This window comes from Equus asinus, chromosome 7 (genome assembly GCF_041296235.1).
Source record: "Equus asinus isolate D_3611 breed Donkey chromosome 7, EquAss-T2T_v2, whole genome shotgun sequence".
Lineage (NCBI taxonomy): Eukaryota > Metazoa > Chordata > Mammalia > Perissodactyla > Equidae > Equus > Equus asinus.
The window spans coordinates 102512635-102530645 of NC_091796.1; the positions used below are offsets into that span (position 1 = coordinate 102512635).

The 18011-nt window shown below is 42.6% G+C and overlaps 1 long non-coding RNA gene across 8 annotated transcripts in view; it reads left to right on the forward strand.

Annotated features, from left to right (window-relative positions):
* The first annotated feature begins 622 nt into the window (after positions 1 to 622).
* Positions 623 to 18011, forward strand: part of LOC123286896 (uncharacterized) — a 98305-nt gene continuing 80916 nt past the window's right edge. For 4 of the 8 annotated variants that reach the window (XR_011504774.1, XR_011504775.1, XR_006529710.2 and 1 more), the window contains exons 1-2: positions 623 to 897; positions 8625 to 8731. This is a non-coding gene — a long non-coding RNA (uncharacterized lncRNA). Of the gene's footprint in view, positions 898 to 8624; positions 8732 to 16035; positions 16131 to 18011 lie in introns of all 8 variants that reach the window. The other 4 variants (XR_011504780.1, XR_011504776.1, XR_011504779.1 and 1 more) reach the window with 3 other exon arrangements.

Sequence of the window (18011 nt, forward strand, 5' to 3'; positions counted from 1 at the left end):
CCAGTTTCTTGGTACAAATATGCTCCCAGCTTAGTTAAGAGGTTCTGCAGTTTGAATTTGTTTGGGTGAAAACAAGATGGTTCCAAATTTCTGTGTAAATCTGAAACCAGACAAGTTTCACACAGTTGCACATTTCAAAAAAAAGTTCTGCTCCCGTTTGGTAAGTATTCTGTGTATTTTAAAGGAGAAAAAAAAAATCCCCTCATAGTTTCCAATCGCAAAATGATTCTTTATTTCCTCTCCAAAACCTTTTATGTGCAGGGAGTTCGAGAGTGTAGACCAGCTTCCTGCTATGTGTGCGCAACTCTGGGACGCCGAGAGTCACTTTTGTGACATGTCAGCTCTGAGAAACGCCATGGAACCTGTCAGAACATTCCACGACACATAAATACAAAATGCTCTTTCTTACCCATGTCATTAGGAACCTTTATTTGGGGCTTAAAACCCAGCCAGGCCGATATGAACCCGTATGTTGTGAGCTTTTCCTCCACACACACACATCTTTATCTTTCTGTTATTCTCTGCGTTAACCACATTCTTAAAACTTGGAGCTATGCCAATTTTTTTTTTTTGCAAAAAAAAAAATCAAAAGTTTTCAGTATTGAAATTCACGACAAATTACAGACAGGTTTTTTTCCTTCCTCCTTTCTTTTTTAGAACAACGTGTTCTTAGAGAAGTGTCTACTTACTGAAATGGGAAAATGTGGAAGCTGAGTCTGCCTGTGGATGTGAGCCGCCCAAAGTGTCGAGACTGTGGCTGCCCTGGGCTGAAAAGGACCAGTGTCTGGCCTCTAAGTCATGGGAAGACAAGCTTCGGATGCCAGGCTGTGGTGTGGCTGTAACAGAAAACAGGTGGCCCTTTTGTTTTGCGCCTGCGTTCTTGTGCTGTCGGCAAAGGTGGGCCCCGGCAGAGCTGGCGTGAGTGAGCGTGGCTGAAGGGGTCTCGTTGGTGTCAGGTGGTTACTTATTCCAGCACTACGATGCGTTCCGTTCGGGGCCAAATGTGGTGGCCTCTTCTCATTTACCCCCCCAGGCAAATATCAAGGAAATCCTGCAGTCCGCTATAACCCATGATTTAATATCTCGGAAAAGGTGTTGTGTTTTTATTTTGTTCAAGTGTTTGCTTTAGGGCTGATATTAGCGTTGCTTTTAATACATTCCTTTGATAAATTCTCTCCTCTGAAGAGATGTCTTTTTCTTTTCAAGGCCACACCAAGAATATAACTTCGGCTTATTATTGGAAACTGGTGTCTTCTAGCTACTGGTTAATTCATTATCGCACAGCACAATTTTAAAAGACGCTCACAGCCTAGCTCTTTGGCATTAATATCTTTGCATGTATGTTTGTGTGTCTGTGTCCATGCGAGCACTTCATTTTAACGAGATATGCGAGGGTACTCATAGAATACCATAGTTTTGAGTTATTGTCATGCCCATTTAAATGCTTAGGTAACTATGTAGAAATTTCAAAAATTTAAGGAAGCACCCCAAATTGAGTAATCAAGAGAAATAAGCATTTAATGCAATTTTAAAAAAAGTTAACTCCCAGAAATTCACGATGAACAAAATACCTCAATTTTAAATAAAGACAGAACCTGGTTCTGTCTACCAATATTAGAAGAATGAAATTGATGTGCCGGTTTCTGATATCTCAGGGACGATTTGGGGCAACACCTGGCAGGGAAGCCATTATCACAGATTTTTATTTTAGGATAAAATGTGACAAGCACAGGGGTACGTTCTGAAAATCGGATTCCCTCCTCCTTGGCCTTGAGGTTATTGGATCAGAAGCTCGAGCATTTCTAGCTGAATCTGTTTTCAGTCTTGGACAAATACTTTTTATTTCTTAAAGCATCTTGCAGGGGGAGCTAGGGAGTAGCAACTGCTCAAAGGAGCTCTTTATAAAGAGACTTTTTTTTTTTGGTCTTTGCTGGATTTTGATAGCAACTTTTGAGCAGGGCCGAGAATGGGTGGATGGTTGGTAAAGGTCATTGTCAAGGACGTGGGGTCAATTAGTATGCAGATCAGAGCCAGGGAGTTCAAAGGTATTGTTCCAATTCAATCACATTAGCCAGGGCAGAAATGAACAAACAGCATGACCTTAATCACCAAGCCGTACCCATTCATTCTGTGTGTGTGTGAGTATGCATGTGTGTTTGATGTGTAAGGGTCTGGCCGACTGTGGGACAATATAAGAAAGCCACCCCCTCCCTTATCATTTGTGAAATGCATACATTCCCTTCCGTGTATATGTGAGGGATGATTTAATTGAAGGCGAGCAAGCAAACTGGATTCGTTTTTCAATGCATGCCTTCACACATACCCAGACACATTAAAACGCTTTGGGGAAAAAATCTCACTCGTATAATGCCAAGGTATGTTTTTTTCCCCCTTACTTGCAGACAATCCTATTCAAAATGTGCACATTCTTTCAAGCCCCCTAAGTGAGAGGACTTGAAATTCCACATTCTAAAATACAATCTTTGCAGCCTAAATATACCTTTCAACTGTGTGGTTAGAGCTATCATGGAGATAAATGAGGAAATTTTGAATTTTTAAAACATCACAGGAAGAAGAATTTTTTTCCCCCTCTCTCTTCTCAAAGGAAAACCCAATTATTTTCCTGATTTGCCGGTGTTACACGTTGGAATGTGGGCAAACCAATAGACGCCACGCGTTCCCCGTGTCCTTAAAACCATGCGGCAGCGGAGGATAGGAACACAGATGCATAATGTAAATAAGGTGCGCATTCCACCTATAATTATATCTACAGCACACGGGACATACTTTTGTGTTTTGGGTGGAAATGAGGAACAACACGCGGCTTAGCCTTTGACAAAATGTGCCATTTAAACAGGTTCACCTGATTCTGAAACACTTTGCCCTCCGAGTCGCTGTTTATCCGCGTTCCCGTGTAAGTTGCTGCATCAGTTTGGATAAACAGTTGCTAAACTCAACAATGACTTCGACTCGAGTGGATTACCCCCGGAAGCTGGAGGCAGCGCTGGGGGAGAGTGCCGCCTCGCTATCTTCATTTCCATCTCAAATCAAACATGATCGGTAACTAAGGTTTTCCAAATCCAGTCTCTGCCCCCACCTCTGGCCCTGGGAAGACAGTTAATCATAGCTCACGAAGATGAAAGATGCGCAGGGAAACGCAACTCTTGCTGGCAAAGCTGTACCCCAGGGGGTCGTGGATGCCGGGGGAGGAACCATGATTCCTCGATGCAATAACATATTGAGACACTTCCAGCTTTACACTCGCTATCGAGTAAATACAGGACATCTCACCCATGAAGGGTGATTATGGCTCCTGAAAGCAGGAAACTACTTATTAAAGTCTTGTTCCGGAGCAAAAGAAAGACAAGAATCATTAGTGATAGAAACAAACAATCTGGGATTTTTCTCTATAGAAATATATTTCCTCTTAAAACTGTTTTGCCAGTTGGGTTATTATTATTATTATTATCATCACTAGTATTAATTTTGGTCTGAAATTGTTTCCCAAGCAGTTCTAGTAAGTGGAGGTTTCAAAAGACACTTTTCCGTAGCATCTCTGATTATTTTTGGTAGTACCTTTATTTGTAGCATAATTAAAGGCATTTTAAAATGTAAATCTGCCGCCCAGTTCCATAAAAATATTCATTCACTGTTTGGTATTTCATTTGAAAATATTAAGCCACTCAAAAAATCTTAAAAAACCAAAACAAAACACAGGATCCTTAAAACCGAGCGTTCACCCAATTATTCACAGAGGCATCATGTCTCCTTTGATCCTGCTATTGTGATGTTTTCCCTGAATTTTGGTCTAAGGCAGGCATTTTCCTTTCCTTTTTCTTTCAGCTAAACAAGGTCATAGATTTTTTCCCCCCTAAATGAGGACCAGAAGCCCCCCGTCCAAGATTAAGTCAGTCCTACAGTGTTATAAAAGTGAGCGCTTCTTTCCTATAATAAAAGGTGTTTAAAAGGTTCGCTACAGCTTTAAACAGAATTACAATTTACTTCTTTCAAGTGTCCAGGCCATAAATTCTTCTCAATTCCCTCTCTCTCTCCTTGTCGGAATTAATGAGATCAGATCTGATCAGGGCGCTGATGTGTTCAGCGCCGAATCACACAACAGCGCGCGCCCCGTAATGGAATTTGCATCTAATGCATACATAAATCAAACATCTTTCTGGACATTTTCATATGCATAATGTCATTTCATCCAGTTCTCTCTGTGCAGAGGGGGAGATTTTTCTCTCTGAGAGAATGACTTTCTTTAATGCTTTCATTTTATTTTCGCTGACTGCAGTCCCGGAGAATGCGCTCGGTCGGAGAATCTTTCGGGGCGCGGTTGACAGTTCCTTTTCCAAGAGGGGTCCTTCACATTTATCATGCCTCTTCCTCGGGGGCTTTGTTATGCAAATGTGGCTGAAATTGATAATTCCAAAGTGCTTCATTTCGGCTCCTCGGCGGTTGGAGATGGTAGATAAAAAGAAACTGACAAGACGCACTGATTGCCCTCAATGCATGTAACTCTCTTGCTAACAAGGCTGGATATTGTTAAAAATTCCTATTGTTATGAGGGTGGCGCTCCCATTATGCAGGCCTTGCAAATTTCTGATTTGAATATTAACCCTTTAATCACCCGTTCCCCCCTAACCCCCTCCAAAAAAAAAAAAAATCAGTTGCCATCAAATGGCTTAAGGACCCCAAACATCAAATTATTCTTCTATTATAGTGAACAGCTGCGGTACATTGAAAACACTTCATTAATCATTTGTTCCCGAAGTAAACTTTACCTTGATTTTCAAATGCAAAGAAAGGGGGTTATCTTAAGCAAAGGAGGACCTCTTCCCAAGTGGTAAGGAAAGGTGTGGAGACCGCACCTCCTTGAGTGTGCACAAAGGGCTGAAAATTAATAACTGAGAACAACAGTTTGTGAAAGGAACCTGGCCTTTGCCCGGCATCCTGATCTTCTGCAAACGGCGCTATCAGTATTTTAACTTGCCCACACTCCTGCTTTTTCTGTTCAGACCAAAGAAGGCCTCAGGGAGGGGATGTGTGTCTTCTGTCACACAGAGCTAAGTTTATTTTACCTGTCTGACCAGGCGCAGGAAAAAAAAAAAAATCTCCCGGCATCCTCCTTCCACTACAGGACACAGAAATCTGAATACTATTTCCAGGGAGGAATTGCAAATTGAGGCATCTCTGGTCATTAGCATACCAATAAGGTGCTGGGAAGGACTGGGTTCGTAGGGAGGGCTTGTGGGCTGGGGGCTGTGGCAGCAGGAGGGACCAAAACGCCGGGCACCTGGGGAGTGCGGTGATGGGACATTGGGACATTCCTGCTCAAAGTCGAGGCTGGGCCTGCCCGAATACCAAAACCGGAAGCCAGACTGAAAGGCCTCCTGTTTGCAAACACACACACACACATATGCACGCACACAATTACGAGTTCCCCCAAAAGCGAGCAGACCCGTTCATAGCTTCTCCGATTGAAAAAACAGAAACTTAACAGGAATCTGCCTGTTACCTAATTAAAATTTGGCGACTAGAATTTCTTAGCAGCTTTCCCATGCTGACTGTGTCTCCAGAAACGTCCACCAGGTAATTGGCCTTGCTGTGAAAACTTGGGGCCATTTAGAATTCTATTTTCTTTTGGAAACATTGCTAGTTTAGGGAAAGAAAACCTGCAGATTGGTGAGTTACACTTAAAAAAAATTGTCCCTCTCGAACGAAGCCCCCAAGCTTGGAAAAGTAAGCGTCTCTGAGCTTCCAGACTAGAATTACCCTGATGGTACGCGGCACCCGATGCTCATCAGAGACGGCATCAAAGTGGTTCAGCTCGGTTCTGTAGCCTTGCACAGTGGAACCTGCCAAATAATGGCAAATGAAAGGGATGACAAGCACAACGGGCCTTTCTCACCCCCTGGACTAAGGAGGTGACTCGGAGGGGGCGGGAGGTCTGTGGCACAACCTCTCCCTTGCGTGCACACCTGAGTCATGGTGCAGACACACGTGGATGTACTTGCAAACGTGCGCAAGACACAACACTGTGAACATCCCCCGGAACCACGTAATCACGCACGGACTCATGACACACACAACCCAGGCTGGCTCTCAGGAGCGCTGGCCCCTCTCTTTGGCAGCCCTCACCTGCATGCCAGTCCAGGTAGGAAGGCAAATTAACCCACTGTCGCAGCAGCCCTGCAGAGTCTCCTCCCGCCAGGACATTTTTTCCCATCACCTGAAAACACTAAGCTAAATTTTAATGCCTTGTCATTTTGAGTACCAGCACCCCAGCCCCACCTCTAAGAGATTTTTTTTTTTTAAAACATATTGTTTACTGCAGAAGCAGATTTTGGCGAAGTGGTGAAATCAGGAGATCATCTTCCTATTTATAGTGTCCTTTGGGCCCACCAACTTGAGCGTCTCTCCTGCCTTAATTACGCGTTTCTGTCAAGTCCTGATATTTATGCTAGCTGTTATTAATATCAGGAGTGCGGACCTGTTTGCGTAATTAAGATTGCAGCCCGCACTCCCTAAACTTAGTGTGAGTCATTAAATCAGCAGGTTATAGTCAAAGTTGTAGTCAAAACAATGCTTATTCATTAATATCTGCTATGCTAATCGGCCCCAATCACCATGGGGGTAGCTGAACCTGTGCTGGCCAATCCCGGCCCCGCGAAGGATCAACTGGATTTTAAAAGCTTACACTTTCCTAGGAAAAGAGAAGCCTTATCTATAGTTTCAAAGAAGCTTTTAGGATGCAAGATTTAAAGATGCGCCTGTATGCATTTAATGTCTATTTTATTTTCAATTACACTTTGCAGCGAATCTGAATACCTCACGTTATCTATAGATTGCATGATATCGCTGGGCACTTGAAAGTGAGGTTTTCTGAGTCTATTTGATTTGAGAGTCTTCTTTTCATCTATTGGCAGGGTGGTTCTCCCCACCCCCAACCCCAGTTTCTTTTTAATAAGAAAACTTGGTAGTTGATTTCCATCCGTGTACTCACTGATGCCCAGCAGGTACCGGAGTGTAATGACCCGGTGAGGGGCGTGTGGGCATGGGCCTGAACTGATCCACGTGCATCTCGGGGCCTCAACACCTCTGCCGGGATGTGGGGCTGAGGATGCTGTTCTGTGTGCACAGAGGAAAGGTATAGGAATGTCCTTGCTCGCTGGCATTTAATTTACCAGTTGCCTCTGAGCTGGGGCTTTGGCAGCTTCTGCTGGAATCTGAAAGACAGCCTGTCATACCGAGGGCCTGCTGCCGACTGCTGAAATTGAGAAACTTGGCAGATATGCAAACAGTAACCGGGTTTGAGTTGTTTTGATTACAAGTTAAACAGAGAGCCTTTGGCAGGGCCAACGTATATCTGCCGAGGTTCTCGCTCTCTCCTCTTCTTTCTCTTCTTTCTTTTTCTTTCTTCCTCTTGGCAAAACGCGTGGAGGTGGCTGGTAATTTCTGCAGAATCCCGTAACACCTCGGCTTTGCGGAGCTGGGGGTTTAGCGGGATAAGGAGAAAGGGTGACAGTCTCCCTTTGGACTCACTTTCTGCTGTGTGTAGAATGGGGTTAATAATGTGAAATGTAGCCCTGGATTCAGAGTCTTCAACACATTCAGAATTTCCCCTCTGGGTGGTCTTCGATGATGGAGCCTCGTATTTGTAAATCTTGTGTTATTTAGCAACACTTGGAGGTTTTGAAGATTTAAGAAATACTTGAGAGGGCCTTTTAAAATAAGCCATGTTTCAAAGGTTCGCCCAGAAAGAACCCTAGAGAAGGGGGAGAAGTCTGCGTGGCTGTGTTTCACTTTCATTTCATCCAGGTTTCGACCTTCAGCGCTGTCTGTCCAGTCATGCCCGGCGAGTTCGGGCCCATGACTGTTAACTCGTACATGCTGTGCTGTCTTGCCCTCCTGGTGACTGTATGTGGGGCAAACAGAAAGAAAGAAAGAAAAGAAGGAAATCTCAACCGACGCTATAGAGGTGAAGAGAAGGCCCCAGCTCCTTTCATTGCATTTCTCCGTTTTCAGAGGCTCCTCTTCATTTCAGCCAGGGGTCTGAGGGATCTCTACCCTAACTGAGCTGCTCCAGCCATTTTAAGGCAATACCGTGTTAACTCTGGAGGAAGGGCGAGGACGACATCTAATTGTTGCTGCCATTGTCTCGGGCTGGCTGGCTGGAGGCAGAATTCCGGGAGGCTGTTTCACGTGGCAACAAACACATTTGATTTACAGAAATGAGACTTTTTGTTTCCTCCTCCACAAGTAGAAAGCTGAAACTCTGAACACTGTGACAGAGTTCTTGGAACGAGCCCAGATATATCGAATCAGACTTTTTTTTCAATCTACCAATTTGACCATAAAAAAACTTTATTGAAAAACATAAAAAAAAAAAACAACTAAAAAACACTGGGCTCAGTAATGTATCTCTAAAGAAAGTGAGTTCTGAAAGGGCCTCATTTGGACAAAGTTAATTACTGCACAATAATTGCATTTTAAATTCAGTTTCTTTCTAGATGCAGTAAATTGTAAAGCTCATGATTAGGGAAAAAAGTAAGTTCCTGCACGTACAACTTGTTAATTGCCTTTGTCAGAAACTGACGTCCCACTGCTTCCTCTCCCCTCAGAGAAAGAAAACTGCCTGAGTTGGTAGGAGCACAAGCCCTGCAGACAGGGAGGAGCTCGGAGCTTCTGGACCTCAGGAGCTCAGGACTGCACGTGGGAATGAGGCCAGGTGGGTTCCTAGCATCACAGCGCAGCTCTGATCCTGTGCCATGAGGGGAAGGACAATCTTACTTAGCCCAGTGTTATCTCTTTACCACTCTCTTTTACAGGAACTCTGTAGGTTAATCTTCTCCAACCCTGTGTAATAGCTATAATGGATGGTCCTGTTATTTGTTTAAAAAATTTTTTTAAAGATTTGCACCTGAGCTAACAACTGTTGCCAATCTTTTCTTTTTTTTTTTACTTTCTGCTTTTTCTCCCCAAATCCCCCAGTACATAGTTGTATATTTTAGTTGTGGGTGCTTCTAGTTGTGGCATGTGGAATGCAGCCCCAGCATGGCCTGATGAGCGGTGCCGTGTCCACACCCCGGATCCGAACCAGCGAAACCCTGGGCCACCGAAGCAGAGCGCGCAAACTTAACCACTCGGCCATGAGGCCAGCCCCTGTTTTAAATTTTTTTGTTGTGATAATATATGTTTAACATACAATTTGCCTTCTTAATCGTTTTTGTGTTCAATTCAGCATCATTAATCACATTCACAATCTTGTGCAACCATCTTCACGACCTATTGCTAAAATTTTTCCTCACGCCCAACAGCAATTCTGACTCCATTAAGCAATAACTTCCCACTCTTATTTCTCGCCTGCTTCTGGCAGCCTCTAGTCTACTTTCTGTCTCGGAATTTGCCCATTCTAGATATGTCATATAAGTAGAAGCATGCACTATGTGTCCTTTTGTGTCTGGCTTATTTCACTTAGCATAATGTTTTCAAGGTTCATCCATGTTGCTGCCTGTGTCAGAACTTCATTCGTTTTTATGGCCGAATAATATTCCATTGTGTGGATACACCACATTTTGTTTATTCATTCATCTGTCAGTGGACACATGGGTTGTTTCCTCCTTTTGGCTGTTGTGAACAATGCTGCTGTGAAATGCGTGTACAAATATCTGTTTGGGTCCATTTGCAATTCTTTGGGTTATATATATATAGGAGTAGAGTTTCTGGGTCATATGGTAATTCTAGGTTTAACTTTTTGAGGAACCTGGTGATCCTATTTTACATGCGAGGAAACTGAGTCTCAGAGAGGTTAAGTAATGGTCTATTACATATGAGTGGCCAGTCACAGAGCTAGGATTTCAACTGGGATCTGTCTGATGTGAAAGCTCAGATATGGGGCCAGCCCGGTGGTGCAGTGGTTAAGTTCGCACATTCTGCTCCTCAGCAGCCCGGGGTTTGCCGGTTCGGATCTGGGGTGCAGACATGGCACCACGTGGCAAAAGCCATGCTGTGGTAGGCGTCCCACCTATAAAGTAGAGGAAGATGGGCATGGATGTTAACTCAGGGCCAGTCTTCCTCAGCAAAAAGAGGAGGATTGGCAGCAGTTAGCTCAGGGCTAATCTTCCTCAAAAAAAAAAAAAAGTAAGCTCAGATTCTTTCTCTGTCATATTTCCTCCTCAAAGGGAAAGGGTTCCTTCACTCCAGGAGGACTCCCACCAATTGCAAGGTGGAAGTTCACCTCCGAGGCAGTCATTCTGGGACAGCCACATCGGTGGACCAGCAATCATGCTCCCCTGGGCATTTCTAGTTCCATTCAGGCAAGCCACCAGCCCCCTCTCCAAGCTTCCATCTTGGAGGGTACAGGTCCCCGTACCAATAGGGTGGAATTATTATATACAGACTTGAGTGGCATGTGCCATGTTTTAAATAAGTGCTATAGAAAGACCAAATTGATGTCATTTGTTTTTGGTGGTGGAAGGGACATGTGAATACTGGTGACCTGAAATGATTTGTGAGATTTTCAACTTTTTTCCTCTCTTCTTGTGGATTCCTAAGGCTACTCGTGTTTCCGATGAACACAAATCCCAGGTGTTTCTGAAAACTATCCATTGTTCTGTTCTTGTCTGTTTTCTGTGTGTTGGGCAGGACAGATCCAGTTCTCAGCATCGTGAGTCCGTGTGTATGGATAACTAGAGACTATGCTTTTTCCAACTAATGTCCTAAGTGCTTAAAAGTTATTTCTGTGCTGATTTAACATGGAAAGCGTCCAGGTAGATTAATTTTATGGGCTCTTTTTATGGGGGTAACATTTCAAAGCCTGCTTCTGGATCAGTTTCATCAGATTTCATTGGCACCTTTTTCTTAATCATTCACTGATTCAAGGCAGAAATTTGGTCTAATTTTTAAAAGTTTTATTGTAGTCTTTTGTGAAAGTGATTGACTCTTTTTCAATTCAGAATTTTATAAAATTGCTATTTTCAGCATTTTTAAATCTGTATTAGCCAAGGGAAAATTTTTTTCACTGTTCACCTCAAACGCTCAGAATTGCTATTAAAATCTATTGGGTTAACCAAATCCATTCTTTTTAGAGAGTAAAGTTAAATAACCCATTTTTACACGAAGTGGTATTGAAAATTGTGGATCACTTGAAGTTGCCATTCCACTTGGGTTCTGAGGAGTTTTCAGATTTTTGAGACTGAAAGCCTCTGTTAAAGGTAAATGTCCTTCAATTTAGATAACCCTTGTGCTATACGACAAATTCAAATCATTCTTTCCTCAAGTTTGTTTTGTTTTCAAGGTTATTATTATTTTTTCCGGTTCATCTCCTCTGTGTCCATTGCCCCAACCAGAATGAATTCCCAACTTTCTTCCTTCTAGAGCTACTAACTTGTCCCAGCTTGCCTGGGACAGTCCCAGCTTTGGTACTGAAAGTCCCATGACTGGGAACTTCCTACGTCCCAGGAAAACCAGAACAGTTGGCCTCTCTCCTCCGTCACTCCTCTTCTCCATACTTAAACGTGTGAATTATTACGCCAAGATTCACTGGCACGCAGGTCTTACTAATATGTCAGTGGACTGGTTAAATTGGGTATGAGCACACCACATTATTTCTACTGTGTAGTCACAACTTGTGCCAGTACGGCTCTGATCTATGAATGACTGGATGGACTTTGTGTTATTGATTTGACAGAAGGAATGTGTTTGCTTGTGTTGTGTATTATTCTTTGGGCATATTTGCTACGTGCATAATAGAGCCTACACGTTGTAATGTGCTTGTACAATAGTGCACGTTTGCGTGTGATGTGCCATTCCTGCGTTATGGAAACGTCATCGAATGCATGAGCAAGGCATCGTGTGCGAAGGAATCACTGTGCGTTGTTGACAACACACTTTAAGTCTTGATACTTGGGCTGTTTAACACTTTTTCTCTTTTTTTAAAAAATATACCAAAAAGGCTAGTCTGTATTATGGACTAATAGCTTGCAAAATTGCTTTTTGCAAAATGAATGTCCTTTGAGGCTTCATAAATTCATATAAATAGGCATTTGAAATATATAGATGTTTACATGTCTATCCACTGACTTGTTACAGGCTTTGTGAAGAATATTTACCAAGGGTGTTAAATTTCTCCCCTTTTAAAAAATGTTAAAACGTTTTGGTTTGAAAAGATAGGTTCCCAATCATGAAATTTAAAAACACCTTTAACTCTCCAGGCTCCTGCGATAAAGAAGTACACTGGGAGGAAAAGACAGAGATCCAAAGGGGAAAAGAATGATGATTTCCTTAGTGGCAATAATACTGTGTGAATTAGGGGTCCGTACATTCTGAGTGATTTATAACACTTGAAATTTATTTTAAAAATGGTTTCACGTAAGGAAATAACAAAGGCTGGTTGTTATTCATAGAATGGATGAAAGAACATGAATCTAAATATGGATCCGAACAGCTGTCTCTTAAAAGGATCTTATTATACCATTTATTTAAATTATTTCCTTAAATTTTTCTTTTAGACAGTGCACTTAATCCTGCAAAGTGGCATTCTATATTTGTTTATATTTTAACTTCCTCACCATTCTTCTCCTTCACAGTTTCTCTGTTGGGATAACTCTTGGGCTCAACTTATCAATACAGTATTTATTAACTGCACTTATTTGTCACTTACCTTATATTATTAACTCTGTAACAAGTACAAAGACCATCGATTTTAAAGGGATTTATTATTCTGAGGCTAAAAATACCTTGTTAAATTGCATAAACTTAGCAATTATACATTTTTCCTCGAACGAAAAAAAATCTGAATTTGTTAGTAAGCCAGCCTAAATGGATGTCACCTTTGGTTTTAAAAGCATTAAAATTGGCTTTAATGCCTCTCCAACTCATTTAACATTTATGTACACATGTGGAATGAATAGTTAGAAAGCAACAGAACACCTTGTTATTAAATACACTTTTGTCGTTATGATTAGAAATAAAAGCAATGTTCCCCATTTGGAATATTAACTCATGTAGAACAGAGAGTGATATATTTTTTATGAATTGAAAACCAAGTCAAGTAAATTCAACTTATTTCCAGATACCTTCTAGATTTGAAAGCCAAGTGTCATTGATAACTGTAGAAAGAACTCCTCTTGTGGGTCACATGAGGTTCAAAAAGGACAGTTGACAGTATCCTCTGTATGTCTTTGACCCCATGTGTTGACAAACCTAAAGCTTATCTGATTTTACCTCCATCACATGGAACAGAATCCCCGATTTGGCCATGGGTTTATGTAGTCAACTATCTTTAATTTTCTCTTAAGGAGAAGACAACTCATTTAATACTCTCTTCACTGTAAAATGTGACTGATAATGCAGTGGGTCAAAGACTGGTGTGCCAATTTGAATTATGTAAATTTAGATAGTTTTATATAAAATGTGAATAAAGTTCACTATGTCTTGATTTGAGATCATGTCAATGAGAAAAAAATATGTAGTTTGAAATGTAAAGTAGTAGAAGATTCCGAATTCGTCCCGTCAAGAGAACTGTACACTGTACAGACGCCATGGCTGCATCACGCCCCCTTCTTAATCTGGAAAGAGGACAGATCTGCCATCTTTTATCAGAATTATCCACATGATGTGAGTTTTGAATTGGGTCAGTTCATCAGGAATGGGGAACTTTGGAAATTCCTTGGGGGAAAGTGGGAACTTCTTGTATTGGCAAGAATGCCTGTGAAATCATTTGCATGGTGCCTGGCATGCTGCAGGACCACATGCAGCTGGCATTTCCTGTGGGTCAGCTGAGCAGCACCCTTGGGGATCTGAGCATTGGCTTCCCTGTTGGGGACATGGGGTTTCTCTCCAAATCAGGCAAGCACGTAAATTCCGTTTCATTTCAAAGGACAAGAATCCAGCTGTTTATGGGTCTAGAAGCAGAGTGCAAAGAACTTTATGCTCTCTGTAGTGATCCAGAATGAATGATTACTCTCTATTTCATTATACTAGTCATTTCTATAACTACTTGACCTTAGTGCCTCATTAGAAAAATGCCAAAATGAGTGTTTTCCAAAGTCTGGCTTCTAACTTCTTTTTAAAATGAATGAATGGTTTGTCGTGTCTTTCACAGAAATTGCACAAATAAAATCAAGTTTTGTCCTATTGCAAAGGATAATCATTTCAATTATATGAAAGAAAATTAATTGGTACTATGAGATTACACCCAATCTACTGGAATTTGGGGGGAAAATATTAAAGACCTAAGATAAATTTCCAGAATTGAATTTTATAATGTGACTTTCATCTTCTTATTCCAATACTTGAAAACAATGCTGAGAATTCTGGTCTGAAACTTGAGACGGATCGATATGTGCTGATTCCGTCTAGAGTCCTAGGCAGAAACATATTGAAGCTAAAAACTTCAGGGTTAATTATGTCAGAAGCCTGAGGCTGGGTTGCAAGAGGTGAAGGCTTTTACGACAAAAATAGGTGAAACAAAATTGTAGACACACACTGGGGAGGATATGTTGTTGTGTATGTGATGTATGTTTTGAGAGAGAGAGAGAAAGAGAGAGACAACACTCTAGACCTTGAGAATCAAATTGTTTTCAAATTTGTGCACTGCGAATATTCTTTATTGTAAAAAATGTTTCCAGGCTGTGCCTGATGTCGATGTGAAGTTTCTTCTTGTGATTATAACCCTTGTCTTCATCTGTGATATGTTAGATTATCTTGGAATGTTCATGCTTGGTATACCACAGGAAAAATACTCGGAAAGTATTTATAAAGTAAATAAGCTTTAATTAAATATCATTGTCAAGCATTAATCATTATAGCGCTGCTCCCTATGGAAATAAGGGGGGATATTCAATTTGTTTTGATTATGTGTGAATTTTAACAGAAGCCAGTTTGTCTCTTGCTGTGCTCCTCATAACGGAGCTCTCATGTGCCTTGGTCCAGGAACGGGCGAGGAGAATGCCTTCTGCTGCGATTCAGCATGAGAATGAGTCGGTTTTGATTGTGTACAGGGTAGCGATAAATATTTTGGAAAATGGAGAGAATATCTATACACAAGTGACGCAATCAGATATGGAAGGAGGTCTGTTTCTGTCAGTCCATACTTCCACGTGGACAGGTGCTAATATTTTTATTCTAAGCGGCGAGATTGGGAAATTTTCATCAGAAATATGAAAGTGGCACAAACATGCTGCCAGTTGTCACTGACAGCCAGAATCTTTTTTGGGAACTTCTACCACCTGAACTTCCTGAGTAATTTTTAGTTGAAAATGGCAATCAATTCTACACAAGTTCCAATTTTCCCGATGAACAGTGTGTCATGTCCTTCTTTATAAATCCACAAGAATGTTTTTTAATAAATATTCTGTACTGAAAAACCCCTTGAAATCTGTTGAAGCAAGGGTGGAATGTGGCCATAGGGAAAGAGAAAGGGAGTTAACATCTTTTAAGCTCCTACTATGTGCTGGACTCTTCATTTGCATGCTTCCATCTGATGCTCACAGCAAAATGGAGAGTAATTTGCAAGCTTTCTGTTTTCCAGATCACAAATAGAAGATGGGAGTGTTGAGGGATGTGTTCAAGGTTCCATAGCTGGTAAGTGGGGTTTCTGGAGCAGGACCCAAACTGTCTTGGCTCCAAACCAATGCTCTTTCCACTAAAGCATCTGCTTTCCTTGAAGATGAAGGTTCATTTTTAAAACAATTGTGGCTAATTCCATATTTAGCTAAGTGAAGGAAATGATGAAAAGCAATTCAAAATGAATTAAACAGCAGAAACCTAGCAGACATAAATGGGATCGAATGCATAGCAGGGGTATTGTCACCCCGTTAGTGTTCCAGCTTCCCTTGACAGTGAGTTCCATCCATTTCTAGTCCACTGAGCCCCTAAAGGTCAGGAAAGCACGTGCCACGTGATGAGCTCTACACCAGGTTCCAAAAAGGGACTGGGGAACAGAGAGGAACAAGAACGGTCCCTTTCCTCAAGAGGAACTCTTGCGATGGGAGGCAGACGCATTCATTCATTTCTTCATTGATTCATCAGGTGTTTACTGAATACCCAACACTGTTGCTACGTGGTGAGAACACGGTGGTGGCTGGCCATGGTCATGTTTAAAGACAAATGAAGAAAACAGCCAGGTCAGTAGGATATGATTAATAAGCATAACCTGGGCCTTGAGAGTGAGGAAGAAAGAGAGTTATGGGAGTTCAGTGATGGTCCACCTGGCCAGCCTGGAAGGATTGGGTGGTAAAAGGAAGACTTCCTGGAAGAGGTGCCCAGGAAGTAGTCAGATGAGATAAGTAACTATAACGGCAGGCAGGAGAGAGATGGCTTGGAGTGGATGGGAGAGCTGAGCGTAGGTATTTTGAGGTGGAAGCGGTAGGAGGAAGCCGGAGGCAGCATCCATCATACGCCCTGATGTTCCAACTCCATCCTGTAGCCTCCGTGGCCCCGGGAAGCTATTTGGTCTGGGGAGGGCCCTGGTCAGTGGGGCTTCTTAAACCTATCTTTGCATAGAGGGTTAAAATGAAATGAGTTAGAGGTGGGTTATTACTGGCTGAATTATCTCCTCCCCAAATTCCTGTGTTGAAGTCCTGACCCTCCGGATCTCAGAATGTGACTGCATTTGGAGGTCAAATTTTTAAAGAGGCGATTACATTAAAATGAAGTAGTCGGGATGGGTCTTAATCCAATATGGCTGGCGTCCTTAGAGGAAGAGATTAGGACACAGACAGGGGTAGGTGTGTGGGGACACCGGGAGGAAAAGCCAGCCACGGGCAAACCAGTGACAGAGGCCTCAGAAGAAATCGAGCCTGCCCATAACTTGCCCTGGGACTTCTAGCCTCTCAAACTGTGGGACGATAAGTTTCTGTTGTTTAAGGGCCCCAGTCTGGTCCTTTGTTACGGCAGCCCTAACAGACTGAAGCAGGGGTCCATGCAGGGCACCTGGAGACCAGGTAAGAGCCTGCTGTAGCCGTGCGGGTGAGGGATGAGGTTTGGCCCAGACAGAAAGGAGAGATTCAGGCTGTGGAGTGGACAGAACAGGACGTGGCGGAGTGAGTGGTTGAGGGTAATGAGGGAGGCAGATAAATTGGGAGCATACCTGTGGGGGACGGGGTGATTGGGAGGCTCCTACGCTGAAGTCAGACTCATGGGAGGAGTGGCAGGTGACCCATAGAAGGCAAGTAGTAAAAGACAGGTGTCCTGTTGGAGGAGGTGTGGAAATAAGGACCCTGATTCTTTTTGCAGGTTGACTCGGTTCTATTCATCAACTCCAAGGCTACCGTGGGCCTTAAGTACTGGGGAAGTGAGTAAATGCCCCACTGCCCATGATTCCTTCTTGTGTTTCCCTCTTCCGCTTGGTTTTGCATCAGCGTGTGGGCCTTTACATGGAATGGGAACAGTGGACCAGTGGGATGCCCTGGGCCTCTTTCCCAGACCTGGGCAGAGCGTGCTGTGTTCTCTGCGCGTTTGTACGTTGACCACCTGGGTTGGCAGTGGATTCCCACCTGCTACGTCTCCCTCGGGAACTTTTTCTCTACAGTTATTTCTTAAGAAGACAAAATCAGGGCAAGATCTGTGGATCTGTTTCTTTTTCATTTGCAGTGGGCCCAGCCCTTGTTAACTAATTGCAGAATTGTGTTGATCGCCAGCATTTATGGGGCATTTTCGTAAATGCTAGTTGATTTCAGTGACCCAATTTTTTAGGCTGAAATCAGAATGACCTTAAACTTGGTTTTTCTATTCTTTTTAAGGAGACCTTGACGATTCCCTCGTCTGGGTTCTTGGAGCACCAGAAAAGCCCCCTGTATCACCCCACGTCTGGTTTTCTGATAAATGGCTGGTTTTCATCTTTCTCTGCTTGAAGACAGAGACTTTTTATTTATCCTGAGCTCTTGGAGAGCAAGAAACCTTTGAGAAGTATTTGTTTAATTGAGTAGAATTGAATCCAGCCAACAGGAAGCTGTGGTTTCCTGCTTGCCCAGTAGAATTCTGATGGGCACCTTCCTTCAACGGTT